The sequence below is a fragment of the Setaria viridis genome, chromosome 3 (genome assembly GCF_005286985.2).
Source record: "Setaria viridis chromosome 3, Setaria_viridis_v4.0, whole genome shotgun sequence".
In the NCBI taxonomy this organism is placed as follows: domain Eukaryota; kingdom Viridiplantae; phylum Streptophyta; class Magnoliopsida; order Poales; family Poaceae; genus Setaria; species Setaria viridis.
In genome coordinates this window covers 27,437,976-27,444,334 of record NC_048265.2, presented here as the reverse complement: position 1 = coordinate 27,444,334, position 6,359 = coordinate 27,437,976, and the positions used below count along the sequence as shown (strand labels likewise).

General features: G+C 44.6%; 1 non-coding gene across 1 annotated transcript; it reads right to left on the bottom strand.

The window, feature by feature from the left end:
* Positions 1-5,693: 5,693 nt before the first annotated feature.
* On the bottom strand, positions 5,694-5,832 carry LOC117851060 (small nucleolar RNA Z247). The gene has a single exon (XR_004639431.1). It is a non-coding gene; the product is annotated as a small nucleolar RNA Z247 (small nucleolar RNA).
* Between the last annotated feature and the right edge of the window lie 527 nt (positions 5,833-6,359).

Genomic DNA, 6,359 nt, shown 5'->3' with positions numbered 1-6,359 from the left:
TGTTCCGTAAACTCGGCAAAGGAGAAGAAGATTTAATCAAGATGGATATGATGCTCAAGGACTTCGAAGGCAACATATCTCCGGCCCGGGGGGCACTCTGCGTCGACCTCACCATCGGTAGTAAGATCCTACCCACCACTTTCTTTGTTATTAATGGTAAAGGGTCCTATAATATGTTGCTCGGGCGAGATTGGATCCACGCAAACTGCTGCATCCCATCTACAATGCACCAATGCCTCGTCCAGTGGATTGGCGACACCATTGAAGTAGTCACCGCCGACTCCGCCTACAGTGTTGCCATAGCTGACGCGCAACAATGGAGCTACGAGCGCGTCAGATGCATATCTGGCTGGTACTGGGACACCAATTTCTTGAAGGTGTCCGATTTTGGTCTACAACCGATCCAAGCAGTCGGTAGAAGAATCAAATTAAATGGATCGATTCGTCCAAGAAGACGAAAAGCTTGGGCACGGGTTTACGTCAGCCAATTCATTGGACATGGTGGACCTTGGAGATGGTAGCAAGCCAAGGCTGACGTACATCAGTGCTAGGTTAGACCCTGAGTATAAGCGTGAGTTAACAAATTTGTTAAGAGAGTTTAAAGATTGCTTCGCTTGGGAATATCATGAGATGCCTGGTCTAGACCGGTCCATTGTTGAACACCGGTTGCCTATAAAACCAGGGTATCAGCCATATCAGCAGCTTGCATGACGTTGTAACCCTAAAATTCTGCCAGATATAAAGGCCGAAATCACAAGATTGATTGAAGGAGGGTTTATTCGGCACTGTCGGTATGCCGAGTGGATTTCTAATATCGTTCCTGTATACAAGAAGAATGGAAAGCTACGGGTGTGCATTGACTTCTGAAACCTTAACCAAGCTACGCCGATGGATGGATACCCGATGCCGACAGCTGATGTTTTGATAGACGCTGCTGCAGGGCACAAGGTCATCAGTTTTATGGATGGTAATGCTGGGTATAATCAAATACTAATGGCTGAAGAAGATATCTCAAAAACGGCCTTCAGGTGCCCTGGTCATCTTAGTTTGTTCGAGTGGGTAGTCATGACTTTCGATCTGGAAAATGCTGGAGCTACATATCAACGGGCCATGAATTATATATTCCATAAGCTTATTGGTGTCCTGGTGGAGATTTACATTGCTGATGTCATCATGAAGTCAAAGGGGCATCAACAACATTTGGCCGATTTACGCAAGGTATTGGAGTGCATGAGGAAGCATGGGTTGAAAATGAATCCAAACAAGTGTGCTTTTGGGGTTTCGTCTGGTCAATTTTTGGGCTTTATGGTTCACGAGCGCGGCATCAAGATCAACCAAAAGATTATAGCCGCCATCAACAAAGTTGTGGCCCCACAGGACAAGACTGAGCTACAGTCCTTAATCGGCAAGGTAAACTTCATCCGGAGGTTCATATTGAACTTGTTTGGCCGCATTCAAGCATTTACTCCATTATTAAAATTAAAACCCAACCAAGAGCTTGTCTGAAGCATAGAACAGCAGAAAGCATTAGATGACATCAAACAGTACCTAATCTCCCCTCCGGTGTTGGTCCCTCCACAGGCTGACAAGCCTTTCAGACTGTATCTATCGGCCGATGAGCGAGCTATCGACTCGGCACTGGTCCAGGAGTTCGAAGGGAAAGAAAGGGTGATTTATTACGTCAGCAGGAGACTCTTGGACGCTGAGACCAGATACCCTCCAGTGGAACAGTTGTGCCTTTGCCTATATTTTTCTTGTACTAAGCTCAGGCACTGCCTATTATCGGCAGAGTGCGTAGTCGTGTGCAAGGATGATGTCATCAAGTATATGCTATCACTGCTGATTTTGAAAGGGAGAATTGGGAAGTGGATTCTGGCCCTCTTAGAATTTCACCTGAGATACGAATCGGCCAAGGCTATCAAAGGTCAAGTAATGGCCGACTTCGTAGCCCATCACTATGGACTAGAGAATGTTGTCGTTGAGCTAGCTCCATGGACGTTGTACTTTGATGGATCTTCATGTGGGGCCGGATCAGGAATCAGCATCATCCTCATATCGCCTTGGGGGGCAAGTTATGATTTCTCTCTACCGATTGAAGCATCCGCCACTAATAATCAAGCGGAGTATCGGGCCATTTTAAAAGGAATCCAGCTATTGAGAGAGGTCAAGGCCAACGCAATGGATATATTTGGGGATTCCATGCTTATTGCGGACCAGTTAACTGGGAAATTTGAGTGCAAGGATGATATTCTGAGGATTTATTATGAAGAGTGCCTCCAGTTACTGAAGGAATTCAGGACTGCACTTATCGAACATAGTCCTAGGGATTATAACAAGGAAGTTAATAGGCTTTCCCAACATGCTTCCAGTTACCAGCCGATTCAAGGTGCCATGGCTCTGGAGCTTGCGGCCGACGACTGGAGGAAAGAGATTGCCGATTATCTAAAAGATCTATCCAAGAAAGTCAATCGATGAATACGCTTCCAGGCTACAAAATATGTATTAGTTGAAGATGATTTGTTTTATCGGACGATTGATGGGGTATTACTCAAATGCCTTGGACTAGAGGAAACAAAAACTCTGATAGGAGAAATTCACAAAGGTGTATGTGGGGCCCATCAATCGGCCTTCAAGATGAAGTGGATGATTAGAAAAAATGGTTATTGCTGGCCGACGATACTCGAAGACTGTTTTAAATATTATAAGGGGTGTCAGGATTGTCAGAAATTTGGTAACGTGAAACGAGCACCGGCTTTGGCTATGAACCCAATAATAAAGCCATAGCCCTTTAGTGGTTGGGGAATTGACCTCATCGGACAAATCTATCCACTATCAAGTAAAGGGCATAAGTTCATATTGGTGGCTACCGATTATTTCACCAAGTGGGTGGAGGCAATTCCATTAAAGATCGTGACGTCGGCCAACATGATTGAGTTTGTGAAGGAGCATATTATCTATTAGTTTAGTATTCCTCAGACTATTACAACCGATCAAGAGACAATGTTTACCTCGGGAGAGTTTGGGGAGTTCACTGCCAACATGGGAATTAAGTTGATAAATTCTTCTCCATATTATGATCAGGCCAATGGTCAGGCTGAGTCGTCCAACAAGGGGGTTATCAAATTAATTAAGAGAAAGATCGAAGAACAACCAAGGCAGTGGCACATGACGCTGAATGAGTCCCTCTAGGCCTACAGGATGGCTTGCCACGGTGCCACCAAGGTGTCTCCCTACCAGTTAGTATATGGGCACGAGGCAGTATTGCCTTGGGAATTGAAATCTGGGTCTAGGCGTACGTCACTTCAAGACCAGTTGACGACCGATGACTATTCTGCTCTCATGAAAGGAGAGCTGGAGGATTTGGCGAGTCAGCGGTTAAGGGCCTTGATCAGTATTGAGGAGAATAAGAAAAGAGTCACCAAATGGTATGACAAGAAGGTCAAGGTCAAGCAGTTTTCCCAAGGGGACTTGGTTTGGAAGTTGATCCTGCCGATAGGGTCTAAAGATCCCAAATATGGCAAGTGGTCGCCTACTTGGGAAGGGTCGTACCGAATTAGTTGATGTGCGCTGAGAAATGCATATATATTGGAAATCATTGAGGGAGAAGAGTTTACAAGGGCCCTAAATGGAAGATATTTAAAAAGATACTATCCCAGCACATGGGTAGATGCTTAGCCGATAATATGGCGTGTCGAGTTCTCACGGCTGATACCTATTGACTCATGTTCATACAGCTGGTGTGGAAAGGCATCACCTTGAGAATGAACAAAGTAATAAAAGCATTCATAAGGATAAGCCCATCTCTATTCGGTACATTAATTGGGTACATGGCCGACATGGTACGAGTCGCCCTTAGAATAAAAAATACCAATACATCTGGAAGCCGCGGTAATTCAACAGCATTTCGGCTGGGTTTGATTCAGGTCGATTCTTCTCTGAAACCAACCTAATTCGAGCAGGATGCGAGTGCTCTTCTCTTCCACATCTGTTGGAGGTATGCCCTAGAGGCAATCATAGAGATGATGATATTCCATTTGTATCCATGATTTGTAACAACAATCTTGTCTCGAGTTTCCCCACAAGGTCTTTCAAAAGTAGCTCAAAAATTTGGTGTCATGATTAGACACAATGGTTCATGGCACACCATGTAACCTTAAATTTTCCCTAAAAAACAATTCAACAATAAGCATCATTGCTCTTATGACATGGAATAAAATGAGCCATTTTGCTAAAGTAATCAACCACAACAAATATTGAATCCCTCCCCCTCTTTGTTTGAAGTAAACTGTGAACAAAGTCCATAGAAATGTCTTCCCATGGAACACCAGGAATAGGCAAAGGAGTGTATAAACCATGAGGGTTCAAGTGTGACTTAGCTTTGTGGTAGGTTTCACAGCAAAGAATGTATCTCTCCACATCTCTTCTCATCTTCGGCCAAAAGAAGTGATCAGCCAGCACTTGCTCTATTTTCATAGCACCAGAGTGGCCCATCAATCCTTCGGTATGAGCTTCCTACAAAAGCAAAGGACGAACAAAACAATCTAGAATGCAAAGTTTGTTAGACCGAAATAGAAATCCTTCATGCAAATGGAATTTTCCCCAGCCTTTGAGTTGGGGGAATGGCCCAACCATGTCTAAAATGGGCCTTGTGTGAAAGCCCAATGGCCTACTAGTAAATACCCCTCCATTCTCTATATAAAGGACCCAAAAAGTCATGAGAAGGGGACTCACTTCAGCTCTTCCCACTTGCTCCCATATTTTTGCACCTTCATCCCTCTCATTTTTACCCTTCGATCCTCCTTCTTCTCTCTCTTCTCTATTCGGAGGAGTGACATCCCCAACAATTGGCGCCCACCATGTGTTTCGCTCGAGGAACAAAATGAAGAGAGAGAATATGGGTGACCCAAACGACTATGGATGACCCAAACGACTATGCCATCTATACATGGATGGATTATTGACTCCAAACGCTACTTTATTTTATCTTGCTTCAGAAGAGCTTGATCTCGGATAAAGGCCTCCTTCACACCTGCCTTGATAAAGAGTTTTCTTCATTGCTCGATCCTTGATAAGGGAAAGATCTGGATGAAATTCAAAGAATATATTATTATCAGAGGTAAGAAAATGAACTAAAGCAAGACTTTTATGAGCGCTAGGAACATGCAATATATTTTTCAGTAAAAGTTTGCAAACTGGGGTATGTAAAGTTGAATGACCAATACTTATAATTTTCATACCTGAACCATTTGCTGTGTGGACTTGATCATGGCCGTGGTACTTGTCACGTACCATCATCTTATCCAATTTAGTGGTAATATGATCCATTGCACTGTTGTCCACATACCAGTTAGTATCAACACCATAGGCAGTTGAGCTTGACTTGTTGTTGCTTGGTGGCTGGTAATCTTCTTCAAATATGTACCAACACTCAAGGGTGGTGTGATTGGTCCTGCTATAGATTTGGCACCGAGGCCTACTTGACTAGTCTCCAGGTTTGAAGATGCTGTTGGAGGAGTTGCTACTGTTGGGGAAGTTGCTGCGCCCTCTAGAGTTGTGGCCGCCTGGACCTCGCCCACGATTTCCACTAGATCCACCACGGCCATGAGGGTTGCAACCTCCCCCACCTTTGGAAGCTGAATTGGCAGAGGATTGGTAGTGACCACCTGAGTGCTGATCAAACATGTCTAGACGCATCTCATATGCCATGACTTGAGCATAAAGGTCATTGATCGAGATGGGATCTGACCGGCCCAAGACTAAGGAGACAATGAAACTGTATTCAAAATCAAGACCATTCAAAATAAAGGATATCATCTCATCATTGTCAATGGGCTTCCCCGCAGCAGCAATTTCATCTCCTATGGCCTTCATCTTGTTGAAGTACGTTGCCATGTTCATGCTTCCCTTTTGAGGCTTGCAAGCTGCATCCGTAGATTGGTTACTTGTGCACGTGATTGTGCCGAGTACATGTCTTCCAATGCTGCCCAAACTTCGGATGACGACATCAACGTAGCTACCTTTGCTAGCACTATGAACGATAGGGTGTTGATGAGATGGCCGAGTACCTGCTGGTCTTGCGCTAACCAAATCTCATACGCCGGGTTGGAGACGTCATTCTTCTTGTCATCTTGGATTGTTTTTGGCGGTGCTGAAATTGAGCTATCAAGGATTCCAGGAGGCGAGTACCCCTAATTGCTGGCACCACCTAGGCCTTCCAAACGATGAAGTTCTCTCGCGTGAGCTTCTTGGAGATCGGTAGCTCGAGAGCGCTTCACAAGGACGAGGAGCTGGAGGCCATGACATTGAGGAAGTAGCTCTACTTACCATGTAGGAGAAAATGGTAATTGGGTGAACATGCC